This window comes from Abramis brama (assembly GCF_963993115.1).
Source record: "Abramis brama genome assembly, chromosome: 2".
In the NCBI taxonomy this organism is placed as follows: domain Eukaryota; kingdom Metazoa; phylum Chordata; class Actinopteri; order Cypriniformes; family Leuciscidae; genus Abramis; species Abramis brama.
The window spans coordinates 10,667,681-10,684,449 of NC_139964.1; the positions used below are offsets into that span (position 1 = coordinate 10,667,681).

Sequence of the window (16,769 nt, forward strand, 5' to 3'; positions counted from 1 at the left end):
AATATCTATATTTGTTTCTAAATAACAGTTTATTTAAAACAACTGCAGTCAACTATTGTTTTGTTTTTTGGCGCGATCTCCACGGTAACAGCAGCTTTTCTGGTTGGTGAATGAGGTTCACGTGATGCGTCGTTGAAATTTCTCCCACTGAAGGTTGAAGAAGACATCTCAGACAGGTAAGTGTTCAGGTAAGTGAAGTTCACTCTCTTTTTTGGCGCTTTTTTTAATACCTGATTTCAAACTCGGATGCCACTTTTTTCTTTATTGAAGTGAACTTTTGCCTATATGGTAGCTGATTCAGCTGCCCCTGAACATGAGAATGAGAATGCCAATACAGACGCGAACGGTGTGCGATAGACCGGCCTGCGGAATGTCCGAGGCGCGGTGCTTCATGTGTGCGGAACAATGTAACGTTAATGCTTTTAAAATGATAGGAAAATCACAGCAAATTCAGCAACCGCAATTGACTTATAAAGCTGAAAGTGATTCAATGGTTGTATAATCAGATTGTATGATATCTAAATCTAATCTTTGACTTAACTAACGTTATATGTCTGATACTTTTGTTTTAGCTAAACCTTCTTAAAACAATAAGAAAGCAATTTGTTTTTTTTGTTTTTTTTAAAGTTTTTTAGCATTTTGCATCAGTCATGTTGAATCAAATCTGGATTAATCATTGTTTCACTTTGAAAAGGACATGCTCCATGTTTTTTTATTTGTGATCACAGAGGCCTGCTTAGTTCTTTTTGCTAGTCATCTTTTTGCTAGTCATGTATTGCTAGTCATCTCATTCCCATGTGTGCCATATTTTTAGGCGATTGAGAGAAAAATAAATATCTACATTGAAAGAATGAAATTGATCACATAATTTTTCTGTTGTCTAAAACAATAGTTCTCATGTTTAGAGGTCACATCTAGGAATGCAATGAACAATCCTGCTGTACACTGGACCTGTTGTACTGAAGGGTGTGTTAAAGTCTCAAATATATGACAATTTCATGCTTTTGTCAATTGGCGTACACATATTACTGAGTTCAGAATATTGCTTGACGATGAACAATCTGGCCAATTCTCTTTTGGTATCTTTTGTTGAACATTTTGGTCAGCTTTATGGACAATAATTTTTAGTTTACAATTTTCATGGTTTGGTCCATCTTTGTGAAGATGTAAAAATCCATGGTAATTTGGATTTATTTTCATCTTTTCCATATGAGAATTTCTTGGGTCATCTTAAAAAATTGGTTAGAGGCCCACGAAATCCTTTGACACAAGTGATCCGCAGGTTGTCTGAAATTGATGAAGCCAGCTCCAACTGTAATCTTAATGCACAGACATCCAAAGATTATAAATCGGAACATACTGAAGGGCCAGTACCACAATTTTTCACGGGAGAAGTAAAACAGTTTAAAGTGTTGTCCATGCATGGTGCAGTTATCAAAACTACAAATAGAGATTCCTGCATCAAAATAAAGAACAAGTTTGTGTTGGTTGAAAATATTATTGTTGATAGGGGAGTGGAATATTTTGTCGGTAGGGAATACAGATGCAAGGAATCATTCTTTGAATACCCTTTTGACTCTACAGAGTTGGACATCTTCATGGTTTCTAACTTGTCTTTGACAGTGAAACATTTTCAGAGAGTGGAGAGTGTGCAAAAATATGTCAGACTGCCATTTCATGACAAGTTTGTTGTTATACCTTTGCTGCATTTAATCAAACCACACGGCAGCTACTGATTTACATTATACTTAAACATTTTTTGGTAGAATGCAGTTGTTTATGGGTCCAGTAAATCTGCAGTTTATATTTGTTGCTTTCTTTGTATCTGCGGTAAATGTTGTGTGCAATTACAGTTCGCTAAAATAGTCTCTCTTCTCACATTATCCACTCAAAAGTGTTCGTACAGATTATTTTGAAAAGGCATATAAATTACTAAATTACAATTTTATTTTGTTTAGACAATGTATCACATTGTGACTTTTGAAAAAACGAATGAAGTAGAAGTGGTGCCTTCCAATTTGGTCAAAGAAAATGAATGTATGTGGCCACCAAATAAAGTGGATGTTGTAAAAGCCACAAAAAATAAGGAGCAACCTAGGGAAGGATGGACTCCACACAGGGTCAGAATTATATTTACATCGAGTAAGTATTACTTTATAGATTGTGTGTTGAGATGTTTCTGATACATTGGCCTTATATATATATATATATATATATATATATATATATATATATATATATATATATATATATATATATATATATATATAAACTACCTGAAGCTGTCGAACACACAGACCTTGCAACAGATGGGGAGGATTCCCCAATTAAACCCAAATGAAGAAGAAGGTAAGTTGTCTTTATTTGTAATCTATGATTATATTTAGTCAGTGTATTGTAAAATGTGGCAGATATGTAAGTAACAAAGTGATTCTGAGAACCAAAGAACCTACCAAAGAACCTACTTTTTCCTGGAGAAGATGAGGATGAAGAAATCAGTGTTGATCAGTCAAAAGATAATGCAAAGAAAAGGTAAGTTTCCATAAATTTTCTTTTTTGTTGTTTACTTATTTCTTACATGACATACAGCTTCTTTCTCTTTCTCTTTCTCTTTCTCTTTCTCTTTCTCTTTCTCTTTCTCTTTCTCTTTCTCTTTCTCTGAACAGAAAAGAAGAACTGCCTAGAGCTCCGAAGATCTTTCACTCATTTTCTTCTGACTCCCAAAGGATGCAGAAGACTGGATCTACTCAGAAGTCTGTGTTGGCCAGTGTTGGTCTGTGTTGGCCAAATCTAAGCCAACAAAATTCTGTAAGCAGTATAAGTTGTTATTTTGAGTAAGGTAATTGATTAATTTAACTTGTGAAAATGCCTAAAATGCTCTGTTCTAACTTTCTTCAAACCCCCACATAGTTTACCAAATATCCCTCCTAATTCTCAGTCATCATACTTCTAATGTACCTAAGAGGACCCACACACATTCTGACCAGTCTCGAAGAAACCATGCAACTGCTGATCCACTTGAGAGGAGCCGCATTAACCCTGACCCGCTTCAGAGAAGCCGCACTTCTCCTAACCAGCTTCAGAGATTCCACACAAGCTGTACTTCTCCCAACTTGTCTGACAATGATTGCACTCCACCTGACCTGCTTCAGAGATGCCACGCTTCCCCTGATTCACGACAGAGAAATAGTGCAACTGCTGAGCCGTTTCAGAAGTTCCAGACTTCCTCTGATCCACTTCGAACCCATACAGAAAAAAAAAATATTGAAATATATTTTAAAGTGTCAAAAATATATGTGGTATATATTCCAAATACATTGAAATATATTTGCATTGTTGTTCACTTATATTTATCATTTTGAAATATATTCTGAAATATAACAAAAATATATGATGTTAAGTGTGAAATATATTTACATTTATAACATGTAATGTAAAATATATGACAAAATATATGGTCATAAAATGTTTAGCTTGCTAAAGAAGTGTCGAAAATGTATTTTGATCATAGTAATTCCTCTACCTTTTCCCCAATACACAACAGTAGGCTACCATATTTCACTACTGTATTATGACACACAGCTATAATAAATACTGTACTTACATTTGAATGACTGCAATGTAAAATGACAGATAGTTGCTTTCCTAGGACTATTAGGCCATATTAGGTGGCACGTACCTAACACTAAGTGCAATTATTAGATTTATTGTTGTTTTATTGACATCTTTCCTGAAGTCATTTAAATATTGAAAATATGCACAATATTTATGATGCAAGTATAACAGTGACACAACAGTGAACTGCACTTAAACAATAGATAGAACTCAGTGTCTAACACTGCATACACACACTATTAAATAACTGTATTCAATTCTGTAAAAATAGGGAAAAAAACTCTGCATTCTGTGTGTTATTTCCTACATAAAATTGTCATTTTAGGCCAATAAAGTCAGTAAAGGGGCAGCTGTGGCCTTCTGGTTAGGGTTTCGGGCTTGTAACCGAAGGGTTGCCGGTCCGATCCCCGACCAGTAGGAAAAATGTGGGCGGGGGAAGTGGTAGAGCACTGCTCTCCCATGCCCACATCCACGGCTGAAGGCGATTTAAATTTAAACTGTCTTTTTGCGAGCTGTGGTAAACAGCGCATCTCTGCGGCTGCCGTTCATTCATTCACACGGAAACGCGATTAACTTGAGAAGAAAAAAAAACTTACTACAGTTTTCCTCACACAGTCGGATCCTTGCTCCTCGCAATACCCGAACTCTGAGGTAGATTCTCCATTATTATTATTCCTCACAGCGCTGCCAGATGGTGTAAACACGTAGGCTACAATGATATGATTAAACTTGTGTTTTCTCGAGCTGATATGGGGGGCGTTCACAGGTTTGCCTCAGTAATTTGCGTTTGAATAGCACGCGCTCTCCGTGGGCGGGTTCACATTACATTTGAATTAGCTCTAATGAGCTCGACTGGAATCGCTCTCTTTTAATACAGATTTCACAAGATGAGAATATTTGTTTTTTATATAAATTACCTCATTTAAAAGAAGATAATTCAAGCTTCATGCCTGTGTGTCTGTATGCCTGTTTGACTGAGTATTCGCTGAGTTACAGTTCATTTTCGGACGCGTTTCAGAATGGATTTAACTGACAGAGAGAAGGCAGAACTCGCATCACGTTTATTTTTCTTTATTTGGCAAAAAGCACAACACTTTGTTTTTATTGTGAGTATACACAAAAATAATACACATTTAACAGAATCGATTGATGTATGAAACTTGCTTGTAATATCAAAGTCAACAGAGCAAAATTAATTTCTTTTGAACTGAACTGAAAAAAAGCGAGCCTATCGCGCCGGCGCGATTGTCGACCTCAGGGGGTTAATACCACTAACAAGGCTCAAAATAGCCTCACTATAACACGGTAGCATAATGAGGGTCCCTACATGCAAACCGAAGCATTGAGAACTTTGTAAGTGTACAGACAGTTTAATAAGAAGATACTTTATAAAGACAGTACATTACGCGTATACAGGCAGGCGTCATCTTGGAAAACAGTCTCAACTAGTCGAGCCACGAATGCCGTGCTAAGTGAGCTGGTCGATAGGAATTACGTTTGTGAAATCTATTTGGACTAGACCAATCAAATTTGTATAATTTGTCTGCTAATTACCCATACCATTTAAAGATGATTACATATGACATACTGTATATGTGTCATCACTCTAGCTTGTTTCTGACTGGAGAAAAATGACATGTTGCAACCATCCCCTGTTGCAACTGTCCTTGGTCTCCTCTACGCAAAATTTTAGTTTTTTGCATCACTGATATTAGCCTGTTGCCAGCCGTTGAACATTTCTATCGTAAATCAGTTGTCAAATATTTACATCTAGTTACACCTCACCCCACAATCTTTCAATGCAAAAACTGGAAAGGGACTTTGGTTGGAATTTGCACTTGTCTTATGTGAACATTAAGCCCCGCCTTCTTTGATTTGATTGGTCATCTCAAACATTTTGACATTGACGAGCGCTGTTAGACAGCATTTTAATTTTTCTTATTACATTATGGCCATTTCTAATTATTGCGGAGGACTTGTTGGTAATTATTATGGTGGTTACGGCCCTAATTTAAACTACAATAACTGATTGTATTGATGAGATTTTGCATAAAAGTTCTGTTTCTGTGAATTTGAGTTAGGAAGAGTGTGTAGTAGTTGGGTAATCAAGGTAATGAACAGTTCCATGTAAAATAATAAACATTTCATTAATTCATCTTAATTAATTCAATTTTGTCCCTTGGTGCAGTTTTTATGAGTTGTCTATCATTTTTGTTCAACACCACACAGTTCTGTAATATGTGCCCTCTTTGTTTACCCTTTCGAACACACGTTACGTTGTTTGCCGTTACGGTTACATGGACGAGGGAATGGAAAGTGATGACCCATTTGCTAGTTTTGGCATGGGTGGTTTCCCACGCTCCTTTAACACACGAGGTCCCAGCGGGTCACTGGCCAATAAACAGGATCCTCCCTTGACACACGACCTGAGGGTCAGTCTAGAAGAAGTGTTCACTGGCTGCACCAAGAAGATGAAGATCTCCCGCAAACGCCTGAATCCCGACGGAAGAACGAGGACAAGATCCTTACAGTGGAAGTGAAGAAAGGCTGGAAAGAAGGAACCAAGATTACTTTCCCTAAGGAAGGGGATGAGACACCATCAAATATCCCCGCATATGTGGTGATTGTGGTGAAGGGTAAGAGACGGATCGGACATTATTTATTCTGTAAAAATTACACTCAAAGAGGTAAGATGGGTGTCACGGGAACACACAGAGAAACAGGTGGATCCAAATGTAGCACATTTATTGTCAGGGCAATCCAACTCGTAGTCATCCATGCAGGGGTCAAAATTTATTTTAACAGTCCAATAAACAAATAAACAAGAAATAAAACAAGAATAGGCGAGGAAACAGACTTCAGAAGTGAAAGTGACATTAAACAACGACTCCGTGACATGGACTGAAACAGACAGGGTATTTATACACAGATACTAACAAGGTGACGGGAAACAGCTGTGTGCAATGATCAATGATTAGACAGAACAGGATGATGGGAAATGTAGTGCATGAGAGAATGACACCGTGGGGGACAAGGACTTCTAGTGGACACCCGGGGAAAAACAAACCAGACACTGTGACATAACCCCCCCTCTACGGAGCGGCTACCAGACGCTCCAAGACCCACAAAAAACAACCAAAACAAGAGTCCAGGAGGGAGGTGGAACGGTGGAGGATCAGGGGGAGGGATGGAGGGCCAGGTCCATGAAAGGGAACAGGAACAGGAGGTGATGGCTTAGCCGGCAGCCAGGGCGAAGCAGACGACCCATCGGGCGGCCAGGGCGAAGCAGACGATCCATCGGGCGGCCAGGGCAGAGCAGACGATCCATCGGGCGGCCAGGGTGGAGCAGACGATCCATCGGGCGGCCAGGGCAGAGCACAGTCCATTGGGCGGCCAGGGTGGAGACCTTCCCTCAGGCGGCCAGGGCGGAGCAAACAGTGCATCGGGCGGCCAGGGCGGAGACGACCCTTCAGGCGGCCCTGGCGAAGACGACCCTTCGGGCGGCCATGGCGGAGCAGACAGACAATCAGGCGGCCAGGGCGGAGACTTTCCCTCAGGCGATCCCTTGGGCAGCCAGGGCGGAGACGACCCTTCGGGCGGCCATGGCGGAGACTTCCGCTCAGGCGGCCAGGGCAGAGCAGACAGTCCATCGGGCGGCCAGGGCGGAGACGACCCTTCAGGCAGCCAGGGCGGAGCAGACAGTCCATCGGGCGGCCAGGGGACAGGAACAGGCACCCGCTCAGGAACAGACACAGACACCGGCTCAGGAACAGACACAGACACAGACACCGGCTCAGGAACAGGAACAGACACAGGCTCAGGAACAGCAGGAACAGACACCGCCTCAGGAACAGACACCGGCTCAGGAACAGACACCAGCTCGGCGGCGGCCATCTTGTCAGGAGACACAGGCTCAGCGGCGGCCATCTTATCTGGAAACACCGGCTCGGCGGTGGCCATCTTGTCCAGAGACACAGGCTCAGCGGCGTCCATCATCTCCGGGACGTCAGCGGGCTGCACGGGGACGACCTCCGGTACCACAGCGGCTTGCACGGGGACGACCTCCGGGACGACAGCGGGCTGCACGGGGACGATCTCCGGGACGTTAGGGAGACGGGAAGTCTTCCTCCTCCTCCGCCATTTCTTATGGCGAGGTGCAGGCTCCGGGCTGGACAGGACCAGCGGCGAAGGGAGCTCTGGGCTGAGCATCACCGGCCCATGGTCGAAGAAAGACCGAAGTGGAGAGTGGTTCCGGGGCTCACCTCTAGCACCTCCTCCCCTACGGCCTCCACAAGTCCCCGAAAATCTGGCCAGACAGGTTCCCTTAAAAGACTCTCTGTCATCGATGGAAGGGTGTTTAGGGGATTTGAGCGCCATGGCCTCCTCAGTCTGGCGGGCCCATAAAGCAAAGCCCTGCAAAATGTTCATGCTACTGGATCCATTTGTTGACGGAGTCGTTCTGTCACGGGAACACAAAGGTGGATCCAAATGTAGCATATTTATTGTCAGGGCAATCCAACTCGTAGTCATCCATGCAGGGGTTAAAATCCATTTTAGCAGTCCAATAAACAAATAAACAAGAAATAAAACAAGAATAGGCGAGGAAACAGACTTCAGAAGTGTAAGTGACATTAAACAACGACTCCGTGACATGGACTGAAACAGACAGGGTATTTATACACAGATACTAAAAAGGTGACGGGAAACAGCTGTGTGCAATGATCAATGATTAGACAGAACAGGATGATGGGAAATGTAGTGCATGAGAGAATGACACCGTGGGGGACAAGGACTTCTAGTGGACACCCGGGGAAAAACAAACCAGACACTGTGACAATTGGCTCCTATTTTAAAGGGGTCATATAATGCCATTTTTGTACAAGTTAATATAATTCTTTAGATTTAAATCAATGTATTGTGTTATGGGAATGATTAGGCAGGACGATTTTCACATAATTTTGAAGAAAAAATACTAGGCAACGACATCCATTAGTCAAAAGTCTTATTTACATATATTTAGAATGTGTTTTATGGCCTTATTTCAGAAACTTTAGTTTTTTGTTTTTTAAAAAACCATGCATAAACATTATTCTATCAAAAATACAAACATGTACATGCAAGTTGTTCACATATTATGGTAGCCCTGTTCCCTATCGTACGGTCACTACAACGTACGTCGTGGTGAACGACGAATAGGAATCTCGCTAGAGAGGCCAATCTACTTCGAGTGAAACTAAACGAGCCAATGCATATTGGCGTGCAATCATTTGCATCAGCTGTGCAGCCTCGCAGCGCGGGTATTTAACGAGCAGCTGGTGTGATTGCACTTCAGCTTTTTGCTTCGGAGCCGAGCGTTTCGATGCTGTTTAATCTACTGAGTGATCAAACAACGAGCAAGCTCTTCAAGATGATCTCTCGTGTCTGGTGCGGGCGATACAGCGCAGCAGCGGGGTCGACTTTCTTTTTCTCTCTCTTTTTGTTTTTGTGTTTCTGACTGAGCAAAACAAAAAAGCTGTTTTCACAGCTGGTAACGGTGCGCCAAGAGCGCTGAATAGCCGTTCTTATGGCTGGTAAGACCGCCGTGAAGAGAGACAGCGCACGTCAGGTTGCATATTCCTGTCTGTGTCCGCTGCGACCGTTCCCCTGCGTGCTTCAGTACCTAGGAGAGTATTTCCCTGAAAGAGCTTACATGGGTGTGAGTGGCGTCTTTCTAAAGATGACATTCCACCCGTGTGTTTCTGGTTGCGGTCGTTTCCTGTCCTCACTGACGGCCACGATCACTGTCTCGCATGCCTGGGAAACATGTGAGACTGTGTTCGTGGGTGGTTCATGTTCTCGCACGGGAACATGACCACGTCGGCACGCCGGTCAACTCTTCTTTCTCCGGAAAGTTGAGTCCCCTCTGTTGTTGGCCAGCCGCTGCTGTGTGTAAAAGCACAGCTGCAGGTCTGCTCGACACTCTGGGGGACCATGAGCGAGAGCGTTCGCGGGGAAAACCCGACGGATCTCTCGCTCCTCAGCGTGTCGTGTGCCGTCGAGCTGCCGGGCTGCAGCGCGGGTTGTCACGGCAACCCAGCGCTCGCTCGGCGCTCTAGGTGCGCGGTCTCCTTGTCTATTCTCTGTTGTAGCGCCCTCCCTGGTGGCCACCAGGAGAGGTCTACTTCAGTAAAATGGCTTGGGTGATCTGAGAGCTGAGGGCTTCTCCTTCGGGGAACCAACCCCCTAGGGCCCCTCCCTCTCTAGCGCATCACAAGCTGTGCAGCTTATGGATGAGATTGCTGGTCCTTCAAAATTGGAGGAACCTAGCGTTTCATTCAGGGCTCCAGCTGAGGGCAGATGTCGATTGCTGCATCGGAGAGAGGGCCTGTTTGTTCTGGAAATGAGGGTATGCTGAGTTCCCACTGTAATAGTGTGTGTGCTTATGCTGAATCAGATTCAGAACTGACAGCCATGCTTTCCCGGGTCTTTCTCGGATGTGCATTGAAAACTTAGGAGTATGGAGCTATATTGGTGCCAAAATATGGAACGCCAAAAGTGCCAAATTCTGTTAAGTTTTCACCTCTCTCGCTACCCTCGTTGGTGGGGTGGCTGTGCCTCTGGCGAGCCACCTCTGCCCTGCATGCGAGGCCAAGGCACTCTTATTGCACGAGGGTAGTTCTGAGCCGGAGTTGAGCTGCACTTGTCGACTGACCGTGTTCAAGTCACAGCGCAGGCCCTCGGCCAGACGATGTCCACCTTGGTGGTCCAGAAGCGCCCCTGGCTGTCCTTGCAGAGGTGCGAGACGTCGTCAAAGTACGCTTTCTCGATGCTCCCATCTCACAAGGTGGCCTTTTCGGCGACACTGTTGAGAATTGGCCCAGCAGTTCTCCGCAGTCAGCAGCAGACTGAAGTGCTTCCCCGACGTACCACCAGAGTGCCTCGTGGGCTGCCCCTCAGTCTACTTGTCGCCAAGGTTGTCATCCCCTGCAAAAAATAAATAAATAAAAATAAAAATAAAAACACTCCGACACAGCCTGCTCTACTGTGTCCGCTGCAGGAGGATGACACCGCCCGTCTCAGCCACTGTTTAAGTGGTCGGTGAAACAATCACCCCTGAGATGGGTGACCCGGAGATGGATGGAGCTGCTCTTTTCTGGTGGAGGGCCGGGGAACGAATTTTTTGAGTGTTCCACCACTGGAGTCACAGTGGTACCCAAATTCTCAAAAAAAAAAAAAAAAAAAGAGCAGTTCTTCTGTCCCTGGGTCTGAAGAGGGCCAGGAGAGCAGTGGGAGGACAGAATCCTCACCACTCTCATCCGCCTCTTCTATCGCCAGCAGGCAACAGTGTGCGGTTCGAGAATGCAACCAAGCTGCCTCCTGCACCTCCTGCCTCGTGGATTCAGGTAAGGGTTGCACAGCACACTCAGACTCCGCTACGGGCCGCCTCCCAGAGAGAGCCTTCCGAGCTGAGCCCTGTCTTCCACCTCGCTGCCCCACTCCGGGTAAGCCTACGGTCCCTTTGGTCCCGCTTGTACGGTCTCTGCGAGCCTGGCTAGCGCTCCCCAGTCCGTCTTGCTGGCTTATTCGGACCATCAGGCTCGGCTATGCGATTCAGTTCGCCCGGCGTCCCCCAAGTTTCGGGCCATCCACTCCACTACAGTGAGAGCAGCCGATGCCCATGTCTTGCGCGTGGAGATCGCAGTCCTACTGGCGAAGGACGCGATAGAGCCGGTCCCTCCAGCCGATATGAGGTCAGGGCACTACAGTCCCTACTTCATTGTACCCAAGATAGGTGGTGGGTTACGACCGATCTTGGATCAGTGAGTTTGAATTGGAGCCTTCACAAGCTACCGTTCAAAATGCTCACGCAGAAACGCATTTTCGAATGCATCCGTCCCCGAGATTGGTTTGCAGCGATCGACCTGATGGACACGTACTTTCATGTCTCGATTCTTCCTCGACACAGGCCGTTTCTGCGCTTTGCGTTCGAGGGTCGAGCATATCAGTACAAGGTCCTGCCCTTCGGGCTGGCCCTGTCTCCCCGTGTCTTCACGAAAGTCACGGAGGGGGCCCTTGTTCCCATGAGAGAACAGGGCGTTCGCATCCTCAACTATCTTGATGACTGGCTCATACTAGCACACTCTCGAGATCAGTTATGCGAACACAGGGACCTCGTGCTCAGGCACCTCAGCCAGCTGGGCCTTCAGGTCGACTGGGAAAAGAGCAAACTCGCCCCCGTGCAGAGGTTCTCTTTTCTCGGTATGGAGTTGGATTCGGTCGTTCAGACAGCGCGCCTCACAGAGCAGCGCACTCGGTCGGTGTTGAACTGCTTGAACACGTTCTAAGGCAGGACAGCGGTCCCACTGAAATTCTTTCAGAGGCTCCTGGGGCATATGGCAGCGGCAGCAGCGGTAACTCCGCTCGGCCTGCTCCATATGAGACCGCTTCAGCACTGGCTTCATGGCCGAGTCCCGAGATGGGCGTGGCATCATGGCACTCACCGGGTGGCAATCACTCCGGAGTGCCGCCAGACCTTCAGTCCGTGGTCAGACCCCTCGTTCCTTCGGGCAGGAGTCCCCTTGGAACAGGTGTCCAGGCATGCTGTGGTTTTCACAGATGCCTCTGCCACGGGCTGGGGTGCCACGTACAACGGGCATGCAGTGTCAGGGGTGTGGACGGGCCCCCAACTGCATTGGCACATCAACTGCCTCGAGTTGCTAGCAGTACGTCTCGCTCTGAGCCGCCTGAAAAGGCCGCTACAGGGCAGAGACGTGCTGGTCCGTACGGACAACACTGCGACCGTTGCGTACATCAACCGTCAAGGTGGTCTATGCTCCCGTCGCATGTCGCAACTCGCCCGCCATCTCCTCCTTTGGAGTCAGAAGCATCTGAGGTCGCTTCGAGCCATGTATGTCCCCGGTGTGCTCAACCGTGTGGCCGACGAGCTATCACGAGCTGTGCTCCCGGGAGAATGGCGACTCCACCCCCAGGCGGTTCAGCTGATCTGGAGAGAGTTCGGAGAGGCTCAGGTAGACCTGTTTGCCTCCTCAGAGACCTCCCACTGCCGGTTGTTTTACTCCCTGACCGAGAGAACACTCGGCACGGATGCACTGGCACACAGCTGGCCCCGGGGCCTCCGCAAATATGCGTTTTCCCCAGTGAGCCTACTTGCACAGACCCTGTGCAAAGTCAGGGAGGACGAGGAGCAGGTCCTTCTGGTGGCTCCCTATTGGCCCACCCGGACTTGGTTCCCAGAACTTATGCTCCTCGTGACAGTCCCTCCCTGGCCCATTCCTCTGAGGAAGGATCTTCTGACTCAGAGACGGGGCACCCTTTGGCACCCGCGTCCGGACCTCTGGAAACTCCATGTCTGGTCCCTGGACGGGACGCGGAGGTTCTAGGTGACTTACCCCCAGAGGTACTTAACACCATCACTTCTGCGCTAGCGCCGTCTACGAGACGTGCGTACGCCTTGAAGTGGAACCTGTTCGTCGAGTGGGTTCCTCCCGCAGAGAGGACCCCCGAAGATGTTCGATAGGGTCAGTGCTTTCCTTCTTGCGGCAAGGGTTGGAGCGAAGGCTGTCTCCCTCCACCCTTAAAGTACATGCTGCTGCTATTTCAGCATATCATGACCACATAGATGGCAAAACAGTTGGGAAGCACGACCTGGTCGTCAGGTTCCTTAGGGGGGCGAGACGATTAAATCCTCCTCGTCCCCCCTCCATACCCTCTTGGGACCTATCCCTGGTGCTCCGAGCACTTCAGGATGCTCCCCTTGAGCCTTTGCAGTCAGCAGACTTAAAGCTTCTCTCCTTGAAGACTTTGCTGCTGATTGCACTGGCCTCGATCAAGAGGGTAGGGGACCTGCAAGCATTTTCGGTCGACGAATCGTGCCTAGAGTTCGGGCCGGGTGACAACCATGTTGTACTGAGACCCCGGCCTGGCTATGTGCCCAAGGTTCCTACCACTCCCTTTAGAGATCAGGTAGTGAACCTGCAAGCGCTGCCCCTGGAGGAGGCAGACCCAGCCCTGGCTTTGCTCTGTCCCGTTCGCGCTCTGCGTATGTACGTGGACAGAACCCAAAGCGTCAGGACCTCAGACCTGCTCTTTGTCTGTTATGGAGGCCAGCAGAAGGGAAAGGCTGTCTCCAAGCAGGGGATGGCCCACTGGATAGTGGATGCCATCGCCTTGGCTTATGAAGCTCAAGGCGTGCCCTGCCCGCTCAGGTTGCATGCACACTCCACGAGAGGCGTTGCATCCTCTTGGGCGCTGGCACGTGGCTCCTCGCTAACAGATATCTGTAGAGCTGCGGGCTGGGCGACACCTAACACGTTCGCTAGATACTATAGCCTACGTGTAGAGCCCGTGTCCTCCCGTGTTTTCACCCTAAACGGGTAGAAACACTGTGAGTACCGGCTCTGTCGGCTTGCTGCACCCTACTGTGCACCCTTATTGCTCCAGAGTCAAAACCTGTCGAGTCCTCCAAACACCCTCGGCCCGGACGTGGCGGAGCGTCCGGTGCCAGGCCTTTATCCGCTGAATCCTTGAGAACCGGGTCTAGGCTGGGTCCCATATGTGTGACCCTACAGGGATCCCATATGTGTATATCTTCCACGGCTGCTCCTAAACGGAAGCCTGTGTCTTTCCCTTGGGCTAAGTCACCCATTATTCATATGCAGTACAACCCTTGGGTTAGTCCATATGTCTTTTCCCACATAACTCTTCTTAAGAATGTGGTTCCCGCAGCGTTCCCCTCCCTCAGTTTGGGCACGCTTCCCAGTGTTATCCAATATCTCACTGTATGGGTTATCACGGAACAACAGTGTGGATACTCTTGGTGTAAGCCCTCTCCTATCGTCCTTACAGGCAAGAAGGTGTTGAGGCTTGCTCAGGGCGCTGGATGGGGTGCAGCAGCTGTGGCACTTTGGTAGGGATTCCTATTCGTCGTTCACCACGACGTACGTCGTAGTGACCGTACGATAGGGAACGTCTCGGTTACATATGGTAACCCTCGTTCCCTGAGGGAGGGAACGGAGACGTACGTCCCGTCGCCACATCTGCTGCGACCCGCCGGGGCAGCCAGCTCACCGGCTCGGCTCCTCAGCAAAAAACTGAAGTGCAATCACACCAGCTGCTCGTTAAATACCCGCGCTGCGAGGCTGCACAGCTGATGCAAATGATTGCACGCCAATATGCATTGGCTCGTTTAGTTTCACTCGAAGTAGATTGGCCTCTCTAGCGAGATTCCTATTCGTCGTTCACCACGACGTACGTCTCCGTTCCCTCCCTCAGGGAACGAGGGTTACCATATGTAACCGAGACGTTTGTGCTAAATAGAGTGAATTTACACCTTTGCCATTAATATGTTTATAAGCAACTGAAAAAAGCACAAATGTCAGGGCATGTCAGAACATCTCAAGGACCCCAAAAACCCCTCAGACTCCAGAGGGTTAACAACTCAAGACATTGTCCGTCCCGGGATGAAACGGCGTGTCACCGGGGAGGGTCTTCCTCTTCCGAAATCCCCAGATCGTTGTGGGGAATTGATTGTCGAGTATGAGGTCAAGTTTCCCGAAAGATTAAGCCAGAGTGCCAAGGACACTATCGCAAATGTTTTGCCAGCTTCTTGAGCCATGTATACTGCAATGCTGGAGACATTGCCATTGGGAATTTTGGTTTCATAGTATTTAAAGAATGAATATGAGGGGCTGCTGAAATTGTCGAACTGTTATTCTGTTGTAGCGACAATGAGAAGGAACCAACCACAAACTAATTTTCTTCCAGAATATTAATTCAAACAGAATATTAATTCAAAATTTGGTCAGGACTTCGTATCCTCATCCATCTTGTCACGGGATCCAGGCACCGACCAGTCTGACTAATTACAAGAGCCCCCAGCACTAACACATAACTGGTCAATGCTAGCTTTGTTGCCAAATTACTGATTGGTTAAGAGAAAGACAGAGACCAAGGTATCACACAAGAGTCCTCACATTCCAGATTCAAATTACCCAAACCAGAGCCATGAATCATTCACAGTCTCCAGGAAGTCTGCGGACCAACGATTTTTATTGGTCAACTTTGATAGTTTGCAAGACTGATCGATACCAGCAGATGTTACTGAACCCCCACAACATTCCTGAACCCCTCCTCCTTAAGACCTCTGAACGAACAAACAGAGTTTCTTCTCTCTTCAAACCAGAGAACTGATTCTTACCAATAACTATACATCAAATCATTCAAGAACAATTTTCAATGGACAACATCATACATCATTCTATGTGTTTCTACGATATATGTGTCCGTTTAATATGCTTTAATCCCATATAGTTCATGTAATTGTTATAATTATAATTATTAGATGTGTGAATGTTTCATATCTGATCATTAGAAATCATGCCTAAACTGTTGCATCTGGTCTTTAAATAGAGAACCCCCAGGGAAGACATGATTTATGACTTTGAAAACAAAGCCAGTGTCTAATTGGTCTGCTCTCTTCAGGAGGGGGGACAAACTTTGAGTTTAAAATCTTGGATTCTCTGTTCGCTCTCTCTCTAAGTTCGTTCAAAATGTTCTGATAGAGAAGAGCTCTCAACAAATGCAGAACTAAGATGAAGAAGAGCAGACGATGGTTATAGCCTAACCATGTAACAGACGACCAGATCAACCCAAATTAAGATCAGATGGGTTAGATTCATTTCCAGTCATCTAGCTCTTTTCCGTATCTCATTTTCTTTCTTTCTTTGTGTTATTCTTTCTTTTCCGATTGAAAGTCTCGGTTTTAAGTTAAGTTTTGCTGCAAAGTTTCGGTCCACGATTCACGGCAACGCACGCTTTCAACTTCAAAGACCTTCAACCATCCGGCATCCACGCCACAGACATCTATCCAGGCACGAGGAGACCACAGCCAACGAACGGGAAACCCAAGGGAACCCCCAAAAGCAAAGACGCAAGTACCTCCAGACTAAAACTGAACTGGTGCATTGATATAAATTTAATAACCTGCCTAAAACGACAGAACGGTTGAATTAATCCTTGATGGTTCGGTCAGGTTATGTCTTCTAACTAAGTGCATAGAATCTTGAGTTTTCATCATCTCACTCTTAAACTAATTTTTTTCAAACTCTTTCTTTCCCACTCTCTTTCTTCAGCAACCTGTAATAATGTGTGTGTAA

General features: G+C 46.6%; 1 long non-coding RNA gene and 1 pseudogene across 2 annotated transcripts; both read left to right on the forward strand.

Moving 5' to 3' along the window:
- The first annotated feature begins 2,407 nt into the window (after positions 1–2,407).
- Positions 2,408–3,987, forward strand: LOC311077650. Its single transcript, XR_014604950.1, has 3 exons — positions 2,408–2,532; positions 2,667–2,808; positions 2,911–3,987. It is a non-coding gene; the product is annotated as an uncharacterized lncRNA (long non-coding RNA).
- Positions 3,988–4,265: 278 nt separating this feature from the next.
- On the forward strand, positions 4,266–15,293 carry LOC311077638 (dnaJ homolog subfamily B member 4-like; annotated as a pseudogene). Its single transcript has 2 exons — positions 4,266–6,311; positions 14,994–15,293. The product of its transcript is annotated as a dnaJ homolog subfamily B member 4-like (transcript).
- The last annotated feature ends 1,476 nt before the right edge of the window (positions 15,294–16,769 follow it).